This window comes from Aquarana catesbeiana, linkage group LG07 (genome assembly GCF_042186555.1).
Source record: "Aquarana catesbeiana isolate 2022-GZ linkage group LG07, ASM4218655v1, whole genome shotgun sequence".
In the NCBI taxonomy this organism is placed as follows: Eukaryota; Metazoa; Chordata; class Amphibia; order Anura; family Ranidae; genus Aquarana; species Aquarana catesbeiana.
In genome coordinates, this window is record NC_133330.1 from 188,941,505 (window position 1) to 188,962,310 (window position 20,806).

General features: G+C 41.8%; 1 protein-coding gene across 4 annotated transcripts in view; it reads left to right on the forward strand.

Moving 5' to 3' along the window:
• The window catches only part of LOC141103383 (coagulation factor XIII B chain-like), a 1,101,294-nt gene that overhangs the window by 776,512 nt on the left and 303,976 nt on the right, over nucleotides 1-20,806 (forward strand). The window lies entirely within an intron of this gene.

Below are 20,806 nucleotides of genomic sequence, written 5' to 3' on the forward strand. Positions count from 1 at the left end.
GATCAGACTTGGACACCTTTCCCACCAAAAATCCTCTGGCTTACTGGGTCTTGAGGATGGATCACTGGCCAGAGCTTGCACATTATGCAATTGACTGTTACTGCTACTGGCCTGTCCTGCATCTAGCGTTCTTTCGGAACGCACATTTAGTGCTGCTGGAGGCTTTATAACCAATCACAGGGTGCGCCTGTCCACCGAATCAGTCGATCGGCTGACCTTCATAAAAATGAATCAGTCTTGGATCACCAGCTACCAAGCACCTGATGCTGATGTAAATGATTAATTTTTTTTTAATGTGAGATCCCTTCAAGACTATGCTGATGCTGAGTGACTATCCTGTTATGCTGAGTGACTATCCTTTTCCTCCTCAATGTTCATGCTGATAGTTTGTAAGAACATTTTTGGTTCTGGGCACCGCCACCAGTGGCTAAGGCACAATTTTTCTGCCCCTGTTTAACAGGGGTGTGTAATTACAATTTTTGATGCAATACTTTGCAGCAGGGCTCATTCCTGTGCTCCAACTAGAGTATCTGTGAGGGGTTGCAGTATTGTGGCACCAGCACCAGTGCCTAAGGCCCTATTTTTCAGCCCCTGTTTAACAGGGGTGTGTAATTACAATTTTTGATGCAATACTTTGCAGCAGGGCTCATTCCTGTGCTTCAACTAGAGTATCTGTAAGGGGTTGCAGTATTGTGGCACCAGCACCAGTGCCGTAGGCCCAATTTTTCAGCCCCTGTTTAACAGGGGCATGTAATTACAATCCTTGTCCTAATATTTCACAGCAGGGCCCGTTCCTGCACTCACCAAGAGTAACTGTGAGGGCTTTCAGTGTTGTGGCAACACCAACGCCTAAGGCCCAAATTTCTGCAGAGTATATAGGGCAGGCCCCTACTTTCAAACAACCACTCCTACTTGCAAATGGAAGGAGAAAACGGGAAGTGAGAGGAAATCTACCCCTAGGAAGGGAAATCCTCTCCTGTAATGGGGCGTACACACGGTCGGACTTTTCGGCTACATAAGTCCGACAGCCCGTCTGACAAACTTTCGACGGACTTTTGCGGACTTGCGGTGGACTTTCTAACGAACGGACTTGCCTACATATGATCACACAAAAGTCCGACGGATTCGTACGTGATGACCTACTCCGGACTAAAATAAGGAAGTTGATAGCCAGTAGCCAATAGCTGCCCAAGCGTGGGTTTTTTGTCCGTCGGACTAGCATACATAGTTACATAGTTACATAGTTACATAGTAGGTGAGGTTGAAAAAAGACACAAGTCCAACCTATGTGTGTGATTATGTGTCAGTATTACATTGTATATCCCTGTATGTTGCGGTCATTCAGGTGCTTATCTAATAGTTTCTTGAAGCTATCAATGCTCCCCGCTGAGACCACCACCTGTGGAAGTGAATTCCACATCCTTGCCGCTCTTACAGTAAAGAACCCTCTACGTAGTTTAAGTTTAAACCTCTTTTCTTCTAATTTTAATGCGTGGCCACGAGTCTTGTTAAACTATTTTCTGCGAAAAAGTTTTAACCCTATTGTGGGGTCACCAGTCCAGTATTTGTAAATTGAAATCATATCCCCTCTCAAGCGTCTCTTCTCCAGAGAGAATAAGTTCAGTGCTTGCAACCTTTCCTCATAACTAAGATCCTCCAGACCCTTTATTAGCTTTGTTGCCCTTCTTTGTACTCACTCCATTTCCAGTACATCCTTCCTGAGGACTGGTGCCCAGAACTGGACCGCATACTCTAGGTGCGGCCGGACCAGAGTCTTGTAGAGCGGGAGAATTATTGTTTTATCTCTGGAGTTGATCCCCCTTTTAATGCATGCCAATATTCTGTTTGCTTTGTTAGCAGCAGCTTGGCATTGCATGCCATTGCTGAGCCGATCATCTACTAGGACCCCCAGGTCCTTTTCCATCCTAGATTCCCCCAGAGGTTCTCCCCCCAATGTATAGATTCCATTCATATTTTTGCCACCCAAATGCATTATTTTACATTTTTCTACATTGAACCTCATTTGCCATGTAGTCGCCCACCCCATTAATTTGTTCAGGTCTTTTTGCAAGGTTTCCATGTCCTGCGGAGAAGTTATTGCCCTGCTTAGCTTAGTATCGTCTGCAAATACAGAGATTGAACTGTTTATCCAATCCTCTAGATTGTTTATGAACAAATTAAATAGGATTGGTCCCAGCACAGAACCCTGGGGAACCCCACTACCCACCACTGACCATTCCGAGTACTCCCCATTTATCACCACCCTCTGAACTCGCCCTTGTAGCCAGTTTTCAATCCATGTACTCACCCTATGGTCCATGCCAATGGACCTTATCTTGTACAGTAAACGTTTATGGGGAACTGTGTCAAATGCTTTTGCAAAATCCAGATACACCACGTCTACGGGCTTTCCTTTATCTAGATGGCAACTTACCTCCTCATAGAAGGTTAATAGATTGGTTTGGCAAGAACGATTCTTCATGAATCCATGCTGATTACTGCTAATGATACCGTTCTTATTACTAAAATCTTGTATATAGTTTACATACTATTGATGTTAGGCTAACTGGTCTGTAATTCCCAGGGATGTATTTTGGGCCCTTTTTAAATATTGGTGCTACATTGGCTTTTCTCCAATCAGCTGGTACCATTCCAGTCAGTAGACTATCTGTAAAAATTAGGAACAACGGTCTGGCAATCACTTGACTGAGTTCCCTAAGAACCCTTGGATGCAAGCCATCTGGTCCCGGTGATTTATTAATGTTAAGTTTCTCAAGTCTAATTTTAATTCCTTCCTCTGTTAACCATGGGGGTGCTTCCTGTGTTGTGTCATGAGGATAAACACTGCAGTTTTGGTTACTGAAGCCCCCTGATTCACTCGTGAAGACTGAGGAGAAGAATAAATTCATTACCTTTGCCATCTCCCCATCCTTTGTAACCAGATGTCCTTCCTCATTCTTTATGGGGCCAATATGGTCTGTCCTCCCTTTTTTACTGTTTACATACTTAAAGAATTTCTGAGGATTTTTTTTGCTCTCCTCCGCTATGTGTCTTTCATGTTCTATCTTAGCCGTCCTAATTGCACCCTTACATTTCCTGTTGCATTCTTTATAAAGTCTGAATGCTGAGGATGATCCCTCAACCTTGTATTTTTTGAAGGCCTTCTGCTTTGCTTTTATATGCATTTTTACTTTGGAGTTAAGCCATCCAGGACTTTTGTTCGCTCTTTTAAATTTATTACCCAATGGGATACATTGGCTAATGCCCTTATTTAATATGCTCTTAAAGCAAACCCATCTCTCCTCTGTATTCTTTGTTCCTAATATTTTATCCCAGTTTATGCCTTTTAGCAAGGTTTGTAGTTTAGGGAAGTTGGCTCTTTTGAAATTCAGTGTCTTTGTATTCCCTTTATGTTTCCTATTTGTGTGATTTATACTGAAACTAATTGACCTGTGATCGCTGTTACCTAAATTGCCCCGTATTTCCACATCCGTGATCAGGTCTGTATTGTTGGTAATCAGTAGATCCAGTAATGTTTTATTTCTAGTTGGTGCGTCTACCATCTGACCCATAAAATTGTCCTGCAAGACATTAAGGAATTGGCGAGCCTTAAATGAATGCACGGTTCCCTCCACCCAGTCTATGTCTGGATAATTAAAATCCCCCATTATGATAACACTTCCCATCCTTGCTGCTAATCCAATTTGTGATAGGAGATCCGTCTCCACTTTCTTCCTCAGGTTAGGGGGCCTATAGCATACTCCCAGTATTATTTTCCCCTTAGCTTCATCCCTTTGGAGCTCTACCCATAAGGATTCCACCTCCTCCCTAGCTCCCTTAGTGATGTCATCTCTCACATTCACTTGTACATTATTCTTGATATATAGGCATACCCCTCCCCCTTTTTTACCCTCCCTATCCTTGCGGTAAAGGGTATACCCTTGAATGTTTGCCAGCCAATCATGAGAGCTGTTGAACCAGGTCTCTGAAATTCCCACAAAATCCAAATCCTCCTCGTACAACAGTATCTCTAGTTCACCCATCTTGTCTGCCATGCTCCTGGCATTGGTGAACATGTCACATAGTTTAGACCGGTCGCATATTGTTCTCGTATTAGGTGATTCGAGATTGCAACTAGGACTTGCTACTATACTCACCTTGTGTTTTTGTGCTTTGGTTAACCTGCCACTAATGCCCCCAATACTACCCTCTGGAATATCTTCCGCACTGGCTATCTCTGCCTCTGGACCCTCCCCCCCATCGCCTAGTTTAAAAACCCCTCTAACTTTTTGGCCATCTTCATTCCCAGCAGATCTGCACCCTCCTCATTTAGGTGCAGTCCGTCCCTTCTATAGTACCGGTTACCGACTGAGAAGTCAGCCCAGTCCTCCAGGAACCCAAACCCCTCCTTACTACACCAGCTCTTCAGCCACTTGTTTACTTCCCTAATCTCCCTCTTCCTTTCTGGTGTGGCTCGATGTACCGGTAATATTCCTGAGAATACTACCTTGGAGGTCCTTTTCCTCAATTTAGCTCCTAAGTCCCTAAAATCGTTCTTTAGGACACTCCATCTGCCTCTGACTTTGTCATTGGTGCCAACGTGCACCATGACAGCCGGGTCTTCCCCAGCCCCTCCCAGTAATCTGTCCACAAGATCCGTGATGTGCCGAACCCGAGCGCCCGGTAGACAACATACTGTTCGGTGCTTCAGGTCTTGGTTACAGATTGCCCTCTCTGTCCTTCTAAGAATTGAGTCCCCTACCACCAGAATCTGTCTTTCCTTTCCCTTTGCTGCCCCCCCCACTCTCACTGGAGGAGTTCTTCCCCCGGCAGCTAGGAGAGTCCCTCAGCTCCAGCAGTGCTGGTCCCTGACTGGTTTCACCAATGTCACTCAAAGTAGCGTACTTATTGGGATGCTCCAGTCTTGGATCGGCCTCCCTGGCACTTCCCCCTCTACCCCTCCTGACTGTCACCCATCTACTCTTTGCTAGTGCCTGCACCTCTTTGTCTCCACCCGCCTCTGTGCTGGCCCCTGCCAGCACCTGCCGTGTACGTTCCTGGCTCACCTTTAGTATGGAGGGACTTCTCAGTGCTGACAGTTGCTTCCCCAGATTCAGAACCTGGGCTTCCAGGGAAACAATGTGCTTACATTTTGCACAGCAGTATTCGCCCTCGATCGGATGATCAAGGAACGCATACATGCGGCAAGATGTACAAAGAGCCGCCTCTCCACACCCGCGGGCATCGTACCTATTAAATTTAGTGAGGATTGGGGATTTTACCCTGTCCAAATTACCTAACAGCTAGCTTCCTGGCACTAATACTCAAGACAATACACAGGTAACAACAAGACAATACACAGGTACTCACAGACCTACGTGCACTCGCAGAACAGTCGCAGACCTACGTGCACTCGCAATACTCAAGTATACAGTACACAATACACAAGTACTAACGATCCACACACACTACTCAGACAACACTCAGATACTCACACTACACAGGTACTATGACCCCTGTTATAATCTCCTGTTTTAAACTCTGGTTTTTAACTCACCACTTAGAAAAGTTCCACTTGGTTTAAGTTCCTACAGCTTCACAATGAGCAGGCTCAGGATGAGTCCTACACACAGTTATATAGACTGCAGGCACCTGTTAGCAATTACCCCCTCCCCCTAATTAATAGCCTGAAGGAACCAAAGAAGATAAAAAAAAAAAAAAAAAAGCTATTTAAAAAGTGACAGAAAAAAGGTGATTGCAAAGCTAAAAGGAAAAGCCCCAAAAATGCTTCCCAGCAAACAACAAGTAAGACTTGTTAACTCTCCCTCTGGTTTTTAACTCACCACTTAGAAAAGTTCCACTTGGTTTAAGTTCCTACAGCTTCACAATGAGCAGGCTCAGGATGAGTCCTATAGTTATAGACTGCAGGCACAGTTATATAGACTGCAGGCACCTGTTAGCAATTACCCCCTCCCCCTAATTAATAGCCTGAAGGAACCAAAGAAGATAAAAAAAAGCTATTTAAAAAGTGACAGAAAAAAGGTGATTGCAAAGCTAAAAGGAAAAGCCCCAAAAATGCTTCCCAGCAAACAATAAGTAAGACTTGTTAACTCTCCCTCTGGTTTTTAACTCACCACTTAGAAAAGTTCCACTTGGTTTAAGTTCCTACAGCTTCACAATGAGCAGGCTCAGGATGAGTCCTACACACAGTTATATAGACTGCAGGCACCTGTTAGCAATTACCCCTCCCCCTAATTAATAGCCTGAAGGAACCAAAGAAGAAGAAAAAAAAAAAAAAAAAAAAGAAAAAAAAAAAGCTATTTAAAAAGTGACAGAAAAAAGGTGATTGCAAAGCTAAAAGGAAAAGCCCCCAAAATGCTTCCCAGCAAACAACAAGTAAGACTTGTTCACTCTCCCTCTGGTTTTTAACTCACCACTTAGAAAAGTTCCACTTGGTTTAAGTTCTTACAGCTTCACAATGAGCAGGCTCAGGATGAGTCCTACACACAGTTATATAGACTGCAGGCACCTGTTAGCAATTACCCCCTCCCCCTAATTAATAGCCTGAAGGAACCAAAGAAGATAAAAAAAAAAAAAAAAAAAAGCTATTTAAAAAGTGACAGAAAAAAGGTGATTGCAAAGCTAAAAGGAAAAGCCCCAAAAATGCTTCCCAGCAAACAACAAGTAAGACTTGTTAACTCTCCCTCTGGTTTTTAACTCACCACTTAGAAAAGTTCCACTTGGTTTAAGTTCCTACAGCTTCACAATGAGCAGGCTCAGGATGAGTCCTATAGTTATAGACTGCAGGCACAGTTATATAGACTGCAGGCACCTGTTAGCAATTACCCCCTCCCCCTAATTAATAGCCTGAAGGAACCAAAGAAGATAAAAAAAAAAGCTATTTAAAAAGTGACAGAAAAAAGGTGATTGCAAAGCTAAAAGGAAAAGCCCCAAAAATGCTTCCCAGCAAACAACAAGTAAGACTTGTTAACTCTCCCTCTGGTTTTTAACTCACCACTTAGAAAAGTTCCACTTGGTTTAAGTTCCTACAGCTTCACAATGAGCAGGCTCAGGATGAGTCCTACACACAGTTATATAGACTGCAGGCACCTGTTAGCAATTACCCCTCCCCCTAATTAATAGCCTGAAGGAACCAAAGAAGAAAAAAAAAAAAAAAAAAAAAAGCTATTTAAAAAGTGACAGAAAAAAAGGTGATTGCAAAGCTAAAAGGAAAAGCCCCAAAATGCTTCCCAGCAAACAACAAGTAAGACTTGTTCACTCTCCCTCTGGTTTTTAACTCACCACTTAGAAAAGTTCCACTTGGTTTAAGTTCCTACAGCTTCACAATGAGCAGGCTCAGGATGAGTCCTACACACAGTTATATAAACTGCAGGCACCTGTTAGCAATTACCCCCTCCCCCTAATTAATAGCCTGAAGGAACCAAAGAAGAAAAAAAAAAAAAAAAAAAAAAAGCTATTTAAAAAGTGACAGAAAAAAGGTGATTGCAAAGCTAAAAGGAAAAGCCCCAAAAATGCTTCCCAGCAAACAAGTAAGACTTGTTCACTCTCCCTCTGGTTTTTAACTCACCACTTAGAAAAGTTCCACTTGGTTTAAGTTCCTACAGCTTCACAATGAGCAGGCTCAGGATGAGTCCTACACACAGTTATATAGACTGCAGGCACCTGTTAGCAATTACCCCCTCCCCCTAATTAATAGCCTGAAGGAACCAAAGAAGAAAAAAAAAAAAAAAAAAAAAAAAAAAAAGCTATTTAAAAAGTGACAGAAAAAAGGTGATTGCAAAGCTAAAAGGAAAAGCCCCAAAAATGCTTCCCAGCAAACAAGTAAGACTTGTTCACTCTCCCTCTGGTTTTTAACTCACCACTTAGAAAAGTTCCACTTGGTTTAAGTTCCTACAGCTTCACAATGAGCAGGCTCAGGATGAGTCCTACACACAGTTATATAGACTGCAGGCACCTGTTAGCAATTACCCCCTCCCCCTAATTAATAGCCTGAAGGAACCAAAGAAGATAAAAAAAAAAAAAAAAAAAGCTATTTAAAAAGTGACAGAAAAAAGGTGATTGCAAAGCTAAAAGGAAAAGCCCCAAAAATGCTTCCCAGCAAACAAGTAAGACTTGTTAACTCTCCCTCTGGTTTTTAACTCACCACTTAGAAAAGTTCCACTTGGTTTAAGTTCCTACAGCTTCACAATGAGCAGGCTCAGGATGAGTCCTATAGTTATAGACTGCAGGCACAGTTATATAGACTGCAGGCACCTGTTAGCAATTACCCCCTCCCCCTAATTAATAGCCTGAAGGAACCAAAGAAGATAAAAAAAAAGCTATTTAAAAAGTGACAGAAAAAAGGTGATTGCAAAGCTAAAAGGAAAAGCCCCAAAAATGCTTCCCAGCAAACAACAAGTAAGACTTGTTAACTCTCCCTCTGGTTTTTAACTCACCACTTAGAAAAGTTCCACTTGGTTTAAGTTCCTACAGCTTCACAATGAGCAGGCTCAGGATGAGTCCTACACACAGTTATATAGACTGCAGGCACCTGTTAGCAATTACCCCCTCCCCCTAATTAATAGCCTGAAGGAACCAAAGAAGATTAAAAAAAAAAAAAAAAAAGCTATTTAAAAAGTGACAGAAAAAAGGTGATTGCAAAGCTAAAAGGAAAAGCCCCAAAAATGCTTCCCAGCAAACAACAAGTAAGACTTGTTAACTCTCCCTCTGGTTTTTAACTCACCACTTAGAAAAGTTCCACTTGGTTTAAGTTCCTACAGCTTCACAATGAGCAGGCTCAGGATGAGTCCTATAGTTATAGACTGCAGGCACAGTTATATAGACTGCAGGCACCTGTTAGCAATTACCCCCTCCCCCTAATTAATAGCCTGAAGGAACCAAAGAAGATAAAAAAAAGCTATTTAAAAAGTGACAGAAAAAAGGTGATTGCAAAGCTAAAAGGAAAAGCCCCAAAAATGCTTCCCAGCAAACAACAAGTAAGACTTGTTAACTCTCCCTCTGGTTTTTAACTCACCACTTAGAAAAGTTCCACTTGGTTTAAGTTCCTACAGCTTCACAATGAGCAGGCTCAGGATGAGTCCTACACACAGTTATATAGACTGCAGGCACCTGTTAGCAATTACCCATCCCCCTAATTAATAGCCTGAAGGAACCAAAGAAGAAAAAAAAAAAAAAAAAAGCTATTTAAAAAGTGACAGAAAAAAGGTGATTGCAAAGCTAAAAGGAAAAGCCCCAAAATGCTTCCCAGCAAACAACAAGTAAGACTTGTTCACTCTCCCTCTGGTTTTTAACTCACCACTTAGAAAAGTTCCACTTGGTTTAAGTTCCTACAGCTTCACAATGAGCAGGCTCAGGATGAGTCCTACACACAGTTATATAGACTGCAGGCACCTGTTAGCAATTACCCCCTCCCCCTAATTAATAGCCTGAAGGAACCAAAGAAGAAAAAAAAAAAAAAAAAAAAAAAAGCTATTTAAAAAGTGACAGAAAAAAGGTGATTGCAAAGCTAAAAGGAAAAGCCCCAAAAATGCTTCCCAGCAAACAAGTAAGACTTGTTCACTCTCCCTCTGGTTTTTAACTCACCACTTAGAAAAGTTCCACTTGGTTTAAGTTCCTACAGCTTCACAATGAGCAGGCTCAGGATGAGTCCTACACACAGTTATATAGACTGCAGGCACCTGTTAGCAATTACCCCCTCCCCCTAATTAATAGCCTGAAGGAACCAAAGAAGAAAAAAAAAAAAAAAAAAAAAAAAAAAGCTATTTAAAAAGTGACAGAAAAAAGGTGATTGCAAAGCTAAAAGGAAAAGCCCCAAAAATGCTTCCCAGCAAACAAGTAAGACTTGTTCACTCTCCCTCTGGTTTTTAACTCACCACTTAGAAAAGTTCCACTTGGTTTAAGTTCCTACAGCTTCACAATGAGCAGGCTCAGGATGAGTCCTACACACAGTTATATAGACTGCAGGCACCTGTTAGCAATTACCCCCTCCCCCTAATTAATAGCCTGAAGGAACCAAAGAAGAAAAAAAAAAAAAAAAAAAAAAAAAAAGCTATTTAAAAAGTGACAGAAAAAAGGTGATTGCAAAGCTAAAAGGAAAAGCCCCAAAAATGCTTCCCAGCAAACAAGTAAGACTTGTTCACTTTCCCTCTGGTTTTTAACTCACCACTTAGAAAAGTTCCACTTGGTTTAAGTTCCTACAGCTTCACAATGAGCAGGCTCAGGATGAGTCCTACACACAGTTATATAGACTGCAGGCACCTGTTAGCAATTACCCCCTCCCCCTAATTAATAGCCTGAAGGAACCAAAGAAGATAAAAAAAAAAAAAAAAAAAAGCTATTTAAAAAGTGACAGAAAAAACGTGATTGCAAAGCTAAAAGGAAAAGCCCCAAAAATGCTTCCCAGCAAACAACAAGTAAGACTTGTTAACTCTTCCTCTGGTTTTTAACTCACCACTTAGAAAAGTTCCACTTGGTTTAAGTTCCTACAGCTTCACAATGAGCAGGCTCAGGATGAGTCCTATAGTTATAGACTGCAGGCACAGTTATATAGACTGCAGGCACCTGTTAGCAATTACCCCCTCCCCCTAATTAATAGCCTGAAGGAACCAAAGAAGATAAAAAAAAAGCTATTTAAAAAGTGACAGAAAAAAGGTGATTGCAAAGCTAAAAGGAAAAGCCCCAAAAATGCTTCCCAGCAAACAACAAGTAAGACTTGTTAACTCTCCCTCTGGTTTTTAACTCACCACTTAGAAAAGTTCCACTTGGTTTAAGTTCCTACAGCTTCACAATGAGCAGGCTCAGGATGAGTCCTACACACAGTTATATAGACTGCAGGCACCTGTTAGCAATTACCCCTCCCCCTAATTAATAGCCTGAAGGAACCAAAGAAGAAAAAAAAAAAAAAAAAAAAAAGCTATTTAAAAAGTGACAGAAAAAAGGTGATTGCAAAGCTAAAAGGAAAAGCCCCCAAAATGCTTCCCAGCAAACAACAAGTAAGACTTGTTCACTCTCCCTCTGGTTTTTAACTCACCACTTAGAAAAGTTCCACTTGGTTTAAGTTCCTACAGCTTCACAATGAGCAGGCTCAGGATGAGTCCTACACACAGTTATATAGACTGCAGGCACCTGTTAGCAATTACCCCCTCCCCCTAATTAATAGCCTGAAGGAACCAAAGAAGAAAAGAAAAAAAAAAAAAAAGCTATTTAAAAAGTGACAGAAAAAAGGTGATTGCAAAGCTAAAAGGAAAAGCCCCAAAAATGCTTCCCAGCAAACAACAAGTAAGACTTGTTAACTCTCCCTCTGGTTTTTAACTCACCACTTAGAAAAGTTCCACTTGGTTTAAGTTCCTACAGCTTCACAATGAGCAGGCTCAGGATGAGTCCTATAGTTATAGACTGCAGGCACAGTTATATAGACTGCAGGCACCTGTTAGCAATTACCCCCTCCCCCTAATTAATAGCCTGAAGGAACCAAAGAAGATAAAAAAAAAGCTATTTAAAAAGTGACAGAAAAAAGGTGATTGCAAAGCTAAAAGGAAAAGCCCCAAAAATGCTTCCCAGCAAACAACAAGTAAGACTTGTTAACTCTCCCTCTGGTTTTTAACTCACCACTTAGAAAAGTTCCACTTGGTTTAAGTTCCTACAGCTTCACAATGAGCAGGCTCAGGATGAGTCCTACACACAGTTATATAGACTGCAGGCACCTGTTAGCAATTACCCCTCCCCCTAATTAATAGCCTGAAGGAACCAAAGAAGAAAAAAAAAAAAAAAAAAAAAAAGCTATTTAAAAAGTGACAGAAAAAAGGTGATTGCAAAGCTAAAAGGAAAAGCCCCCAAAATGCTTCCCAGCAAACAACAAGTAAGACTTGTTCACTCTCCCTCTGGTTTTTAACTCACCACTTAGAAAAGTTCCACTTGGTTTAAGTTCCTACAGCTTCACAATGAGCAGGCTCAGGATGAGTCCTACACACAGTTATATAGACTGCAGGCACCTGTTAGCAATTACCCCCTCCCCCTAATTAATAGCCTGAAGGAACCAAAGAAGAAAAGAAAAAAAAAAAAAAAGCTATTTAAAAAGTGACAGAAAAAAAGGTGATTGCAAAGCTAAAAGGAAAAGCCCCAAAATGCTTCCCAGCAAACAACAAGTAAGACTTGTTCACTCTCCCTCTGGTTTTTAACTCACCACTTAGAAAAGTTCCACTTGGTTTAAGTTCCTACAGCTTCACAATGAGCAGGCTCAGGATGAGTCCTACACACAGTTATATAGACTGCAGGCACCTGTTAGCAATTACCCCCTCCCCCTAATTAATAGCCTGAAGGAACCAAAGAAGAAAAAAAAAAAAAAAAAAAAAAAAAAGCTATTTAAAAAGTGACAGAAAAAAGGTGATTGCAAAGCTAAAAGGAAAAGCCCCAAAAATGCTTCCCAGCAAACAAGTAAGACTTGTTCACTCTCCCTCTGGTTTTTAACTCACCACTTAGAAAAGTTCCACTTGGTTTAAGTTCCTACAGCTTCACAATGAGCAGGCTCAGGATGAGTCCTACACACAGTTATATAGACTGCAGGCACCTGTTAGCAATTATCCCCTCCCCCTAATTAATAGCCTGAAGGAACCAAAGAAGAAAAAAAAAAAAAAGCTATTTAAAAAGTGACAGAAAAAAGGTGATTGCAAAGCTACAAGGAAAAGCCCCAAAAATGCTTCCCAGCAAACAACAAGTAAGACTTGTTCACTCTCCCTCTGGTTTTTAACTCACCACTTAGAAAAGTTCCACTTGGTTTAAGTTCCTACAGCTTCACAATGAGCAGGCTCAGGATGAGTCCTACACACAGTTATATAGACTGCAGGCACCTGTTAGCAATTACCCCCTCCCCCTAATTAATAGCCTGAAGGAACCAAAGAAGAAAAAAAAAAGAAAAAAAAAAGCTATTTAAAAAGTGACAGAAAAAAGGTGATTGCAAAGCTAAAAGGAAAAGCCCCAAAAATGCTTCCCAGCAAACAACAAGTAAGACTTGTTCACTCTCCCTCTGGTTTTTAACTCACCATTTAGAAAATTTCCACTTGGTTTATGTTCCTACAGCTTCACAATGAGCAGGCTCAGGATGAGTCCTACACACAGTTATATAGACTGCAGGCACCTGCTAGCAATTACCCCTCCCCCTAATTAATAGCCTGAAGGAACCAAAGAAAAAAAAAAAAAAAAAAGCTATTTAAAAAGTGACAGAAAAAAGGTGATTGCAAAGCTAAAAGGAAAAGCCCCAAAAATGCTTCCCAGCAAACAACAAGTAAGACTTGTTCACTCTCCCTCTTGTTTTTAACTCACCACTTAAGAAGCAAGTTCCAAATCTAAAGTCCGTCAGATTTGCGACTGGAAAAGTCCGCTGAAAGTCCGGGGAAGCCCACACACGATCGGATTGTCAACCGGATTTGGTCCGTCGGCGTCCGTCGGACTTTTGTAGCCGAAAAGTCCGACCAGGTGTACGCCCCATTAGAGTTCCTTGTTTCACTAAAAAACCCAAATTTTCAAAATCCAATTGTCATTGGGACAGAAAGTGAGGCGAAATCTTCTGAACAGGTGCACAGACAGCAAAACAAATGTTACAGGGGTGATAATCCTTCCCTATGCTTTCTAAAAAGCTTAATAATAGATTTTTTGGCTGGAGCTACACATAAAAAATTTACCAGTTCAAAATTACAAACAGATTCTACTTAAGAACAAACCTACAGTTGTTTGCACTGCCTGTATACTGCTGTTCAGAGCATATGGGGGAGGGGGGTGCCTATACCTTTCCTTTTTTTTATCTGGGTGCAGTGTTCCCCTTAATATCCATACAAGACCCAAAGGGGCTGGTGATGGGCTGGGGGGGCGGGTTTCCCAATGATTTTCATCCATATTGCCGGGACCAGACATGACATTAAAGCCGCAAGCAGTTTTAAATGACTTTTTTTCCTTTAGAAATGTCATTTTGAGCAGGCACTGTTCTAAACACGGGAAACACATGCTACTTTACAGGCATACTATAGACACCCCCAGGCACGATATTTAAAGGAAAATTTCACTTTTATGTTTTCAATTTAAGCATCATTAAAATCAGTGCTCCCGAAAAACGTCCGTTTTTAAAAACTTTTTTCTGCATTGATACATGTACCCTGGGGCAGGACCCAGGTGCCCAAACCCTATTCAGGACAATAACTTGCATATTAGCCTTTAAAATTCGCACTTTTGATTTTTCATGTGCGAGTCCCAAAGACTTTAACAGGGTTCAAAAGTTTGCGCAAACTTTCGGTCCGTTCGAATGTTCTGATGCGATCCGAACCGAGGGGTGTTCGGCTCATCTCTACTGACAAGCCACTGATCACAGATATTCACCTTTTTTTTCTAAGGCGCCAGGCAGACAGTTACCGAAGTCCAGGAAGTTCTTTGAGAACTATATGCCATCTGCTGCTGTGGCAGACGGTACTTATAGTTCATTCATTCACAGAACTCTGTGAATGAATGACCTGGCTGTGTTTTCAAATTGTGACAGCGTATATAGGGAGAAGATCCCCTGTCCACTGTTACAGGAAAGGGAGGGATTGAGAGGTAGGTTGCTGAACATGTTACATGTTACACCCTAAATACTGTAACATGTCCAGATAGGTGAACTTTTCCTTTAAACATGTTATGTTTACTGACCTCTTCCATTCCTGAATGAATGATTGTTACTGATCAGTCCTGTGTTCATTCATAACTAAAGCATAGTAAACAGTGTTTACTATGTTTCAGCTTGTGAATGACCAGGAAACCTCTGTACAGAACACTTCCTGTTCATTCACTCTGCAGTGCAGCTGAGGCTTCAGAGATAGAGATTGATGAATATAAGTCCTCAATAATTTTCTCTGTTTTAAAGGTGAGACATCAGGGGTCTGTTTAGACCCCTCATATTTTACCAACCCCCCCAAACAGGGATGTTAAAAAAAAGTAAGGGTTCATTCACACAAATGAGTGCACGAGGGGCTTGTTTGTAAGGCTGGAGCCGCCTGTTGGTCTATGGAGATGAAGCAATTGTACGAACACAGCTGTGGGTCCTAATTTGACAGGTGTGCAGGTGCGGATAATGACTGCAAACTGTCTGTGTTCAGGGCCATGCACCAGCACTTGCACTCCTATCAAATCAGGACCAGAGCGGTGTTTGTACAGCCAATTTGTCCCCATAGGGCGGGGGTCAGCAACCGATCGATCGCGATCTACCTGTTGATCACATGCAGATTATGGGTTGATCACATTCTATTCCCTGCCTTGCTGACCCACAGCATAAAGTGATTCTCCCCCACCTGTGGCATGGTGCATGGAAGCAAATTACCTGAGTGTATTGCACTGATCCTCTCTTGTCTATAACAGAACAAATAGATCTGTCACAGCAGCTTCCCTGCACTGCTTTGAAACTGCTTCTTTACTACAGACTACTGACTCTCTGTACCGTGCCCTCTTGATCCCCAAAATACTGTGTCCTTCTGCCCCCCCCCCCACACACACACACTGTGCCGTCCAGCCCCCTGCACTGTGCTCTCCTGTGCCCCCCGTACTGTGCCCTCCTGAGCTTCCCTACTCTGCCCTCCTGACCCCCTGTCCTCTGCCTTCCTGACCCCTGTCCACTGCCCTGCTGCCCCCTATAAAATGTCCTACACACTGCTGACCTCTTTGCACTGCCCTAAAAACTCATGACCCCTGTACTCAGTTCCTAGAAACTACTGACCCCTGTACACTGCCCAGCAATCTAGTGCCCCCTGTATGTTGCTGTACAATGCTAATGACCCCTATCCGCTTGGAGCTGAAGCCTTTTTCTGACATTTGTTGCTTACAAGTTAAAATCTGTATTTTTTGCTAGAAAATTACTTAGAACCCCGAAACATTATATATATTTTTTAGCAAAGACCCTAGAGAATAAAATGGCACACTGTATTTGCGCAGCAGTCTTTCAAAAGCAATTTTTGGGGAAAAAATGTACTTTAATGAAAAAAAAAACAGTAAAGTCGGCCCAATGTCTTTGTATAATGTGAAAGATGATGTTACACTGAGTAAATAGTGAATAATAAAATTTCCTTCGCGCTGGTAGATGTAAAAAATACTGATAACTAAATAGTGCAAGATAATGAATAAATATTGCAGCAAAATGAAAGTGCTCACACAACCACTTAATAGAATGATAATTAAAAGAGATTTCGCGCAATATTAACAAGAGTGATGTGAAATGTAATAGGGTAGGGACAAAAGTAATTTAGATAGTGGTATCTGTAATAGTGGTGGTTAGGATCTACGATCTCTGTGTTGGAACATAAGTCTATTACCACTATTTAACAGTAAAGTGATGGTGCTGTGTTTAAAGTGAAAACGTGCAAGTGTCTGAAATATCAAAAACGATCATGAAGTGAAAGCAAGCTAAGATACCATAAATGAATTATCATAGATAAACATTGGTAGATAAAAATCCTTAATTGAAAATACTTCTATACTGTGAATAATTGATAAAGTGCAACCCATCAAAAGGATGAATACATTATACACAGACAAATATCAACAGTGAACTAAAAATAGTGCAATCACAATACAAATAAATGTGCCTTTAAAAATAAGGTGACAGCATTGTAGGATTAAAAATGAAAAAGTTCATAAATTCATAGATAGATGGCGCTATTGCAGAGGTAAAGAAGTCCTTCTATTCAGATCTGTGTATGTCTTATGTGCTAAATAAGTTATTCCTATAGTGGTGCCTTCTAGTTAAGTCTCCCAGAACTCTCACCTTAAAATAGTAGAAATCAAGCTGTGGTAATATACTTTTTGAGGTGTGGAAATACTGTCTGAAAACTTCTCCTTCTTGATGCTTAACTCTCCATATTATCTCCTTATTTCCTCCGCTCTCGTGCAGCTCAAACCCGGGGGGGGGGACAAAAAGAGGGGAGAGGGAGAGAGAAGACAGGCTCCACTAGTGTATTATTGTTTAAAAGCAAAGGGGGTGTTTATTTAATTTATGCTCTTACATTTACTAGCATACAAATAGGCAGAGTAAAACGGATGAGAAATCTGGCGTTCTCTGAGAATAGCGCCATCTATCTATGAATTTACTGTTAAATAGTGGTAATAGACTTATGTTCCAACACAAAGATAGTAGATCCTAACCACCACTACTACAGATACCACTATCTAAATTACTTTTGTCCCTACCCTATTACATTTCACATCACTCTTGTTAATATTGCGCGAAATCTCTTTTAATTATCACACTGAGTAAATAGATACCTAACATGTCATGCTTTAAAATTGCGTACGACAGTGGAATGGCGACAAACTACCCTTCTTAAAAATGATAAACTACGCTACTTAAAATTACACTACTTAAAAATCTCCATAGGCAATGCTTTATGCATTTTTAACGGTTATCCATTTAGAATTACAGAGGAGGTCTAGTACTAGAATTATTGCTCTCGCTCCAACAATTGCGGCGATACCTCACATGTGGTTTGAACATTGTTTATATTTTCGTTGCGACTTGCGTATGCTTTTGCTTCTGCGTGTGAGCGCAGAGGGATGGGGCGCTTTCAGGGTTTTTTTGTTTGTTTTTTTCTCATTTCTTTATTACATTTTTTTTTATTTTTACACTGCCCCTTTTTAAATGTTTTTTTTTTCCTTTTACTTTTATTGCTGTCAAAAGGAATGTAAACATCCCTAGTGACAGTAATAGGCAGTGGCAGGTACTCTTTATGGAGGGATCTGGGGTTTAGAAGACCCCAAATCCCTCCTTTGCACTTAAAAGCATTCAAAACGCTAAGTTTGGCTGGTTTGAATGCTGTAATTTTTTTTAAATCTGGCGCCTTTAAGGCTCCAGTAAACAGGAAGTGATGCCATGACATTCTTTTCGGGTTACTAGATCCGAGACCCGATCAAAGCCGATTTCTGGTGGGATGGAGGAGAGCCTGGGTGAGCCGTGGAAGGCGGCGCAAGGGGGGGGCATCCCCTCCCGCTGCTGGTAATAACAGCTGAGCGGCTGATTAGCTGCATCAGTTGTTATTACAAGAAAGCTGACCATCGGCTCTAAAAGAACGGTACTGGGGTGATGCCTGCAGCTACAGGCATCACCCCGGTATGACCCCTTAAAGCTGAAGGCCCCATATTTGCGTTATGTCGGTGTGAAGGGGCTATACGCTGCCCTACACCCTACTGACCTCTGTACACTATTCTGCAAACTATTGAACTCTGTACATTGCCCTACATGCTACTAATGTCTGTATATTGCCATACATGCAACTGACCTTTGTACACTGTCCTACATACTACTGACCTATGTACACTATTCTACATGTAGCATCCTCTAGTGTATTAGTTGTGAAAGAAGTTTTTTTGTCAGTGTAGGCAAATTTATGCAGACTTGGCTGGCAGCCAGGCCTACTTGTTTTTATTTCCTGGGTTGACAGAAATCCAGGAAGAGCTGATGACCTCCCCTCTCTTTCTAGAATGCACTAGAACATGCTGTAAAGGAGGAGGGGTAGTAAGGTGGGTAACCTGGGTTGGCAGGGAGCAGGCCTCCTCAAGTACTCTGGGTCAGCCCAGCTGGGGAGGAGTTGTTCGGGTGGAAGCTGGAGATGGAGTGTTAGGCTGTCGGTGGCCTTTAAGGGAGCTTCCCAGTCTGCGGGGGGTGACCTTGGGCCTGGGCTCGGGTGAGGACGGGACCTTCCTACAACCAAAAGAGCAACGGAAGCAAGGAGAGGACAGCAGGAGAACACTGCCAGGCAAGTCTCCAGGAGGAACAACAAGTTGCAGCCAAGAGGACACACAGTCAGGAGGACTGGGAGGCATGCCTGAGAGGACTGGGAGCAAGGAAGCAAACAGTCTGGAATGGATGAAGAGCCAGTAAGGAAGACTGTGGTGGCACAAGCAGTGGAAAGAGGTAGCTGCAGGCAGGAGGGCTGTCAGGGCCTGAAGAGATGGTATTGGGATCAGTAGCCACTTGGGACAGCTAGCACTAGGACTACCATTTTTGCTACACCATAGGGGCCCGCGGTCCCTGCCTGCAAAGGGCATTTTTGCTTTGGACCTGGCTGAGCCAGTGTCAGGCCTGCAGTTCAGTGCTAGCTGGTCCTGGGAGTTGTAGTTCTACAAGCAAGTTTGTGTTGGAGGTAGAAGAAAAGAAGTGTGTATATACCGGTGGTGTATATAGTTAGTCCCTAATTTCCTATCTGCAATCAAGTGAGTATCCCATAAGTACCCTATCCCCATCCAAGTTAAATCCCCTAAATAATAAAAAACAAAAACCGGTACAAGGACTATTTCTTGAATGTTGGGTGTCTGGGAATTTGTGTGCCTGGCTGTGCAGGGTGAGAGATGCACCACAACTACCAGCAGCCCCATACGGGGGGTACCACTACATACATACTAATGACCTCTGTACAGTTCCCTAAATCCTACTGACCTTTGTATGCTTCCATACATCCTACTGGCCTCAGTACACTGCCATACATCCTACTGACCCCTGTACACTGGTATACATGCTACTGATTTCTGTACACTGCCCTATATGCTACTGACCTCTGTACACTGCCCTATATGCTACTGACCTCTGTACACTGCCCTATATGCTACTGACCTCCGTACACTGCTTTGCATACTAATAGCCTCTGTACAATTCCCTACATGCTACTGACCTCTATACACTGCCCTTTGTACTACTGACCCCTGTACACTGCCCCATATATTAAAAGTGTATTGTTATATCTACCTGTGCAACACTATATGAAAAATACAGATGGGTTGCTGCTGCTTTTAATATGAGGTATACCTTACCCCAAAAATTGTGCAATATAAAAAACAAAGCTGCGCTACCCTATACATAAAAGTGCAAGAAGTGTTGTGCAATATTGTACCCCAATTTCCATCCAAGGGTTAATACACTATTTCGATTATGTATTCATGAATTCTGTGCAAACAAATCAATTACATATAAGCGCTTAAGATAAAGTCTTCACTCCTAAAGTCTTTCAATGTGACCAAAAATAGTTGGTATCATCAAACCAGATAAAGTGCTTGTGCTGTGTTCAATAAATAAAAGTGACATAAGTCCAATAAGAAAAGTGTCCCAGTCTGTGAAAACTCAGTGCTGCAGTTGAAGAGTGTCCACCTGTATAATACTCCATGTATTCATACTCTAAAAGTGACCACCACAGCCTCATCACAGGTGCCCCCACCAGTAGACATGTGCATTCGTTTTCGTCCGAATGCATTTTTGTCCGACTTTCAGGTATTTTCGTTATCGTTTTAACAAACGATAACGAAAGTGCAGAATCCGAAAAATGAAAGATCCGACATAAACAAATGCTTTATTTTCGTTTTCGTTGCTACAACAGTTCGATACAGATAGGAGATTCGACATGATGATGACAATAACAATCTGTGTCCATCAAACCTGTGGTCGAATGTGCCTAACCTTAACTCTATTAGTCCAAGATTATTCTACATAGGGAGAAAAGATTCGACGTAGGGGAGGAAAGATTCGAAGTAGGGGAGAAAAGATTCAACGTAGGGGAGAAAAGATTCGACGTAGGGGAGAAAAGATAAATAAAAATAATGATGATGATGAATGTTATTGGCTGATTGTAACCAAAGAGGAGGAGCAGTAAAATAGCTAGAACTAAGTACACACGTACTTTGGCTTATGGTGTCTGTTGAAAGTTCTAAGAAGATTCGATGGAGCAGGTAAACTATACGGCGTTGTACAGTTTAGCTGCTCCGTCGAATCTTCTTTGAACATTCGACAGACACC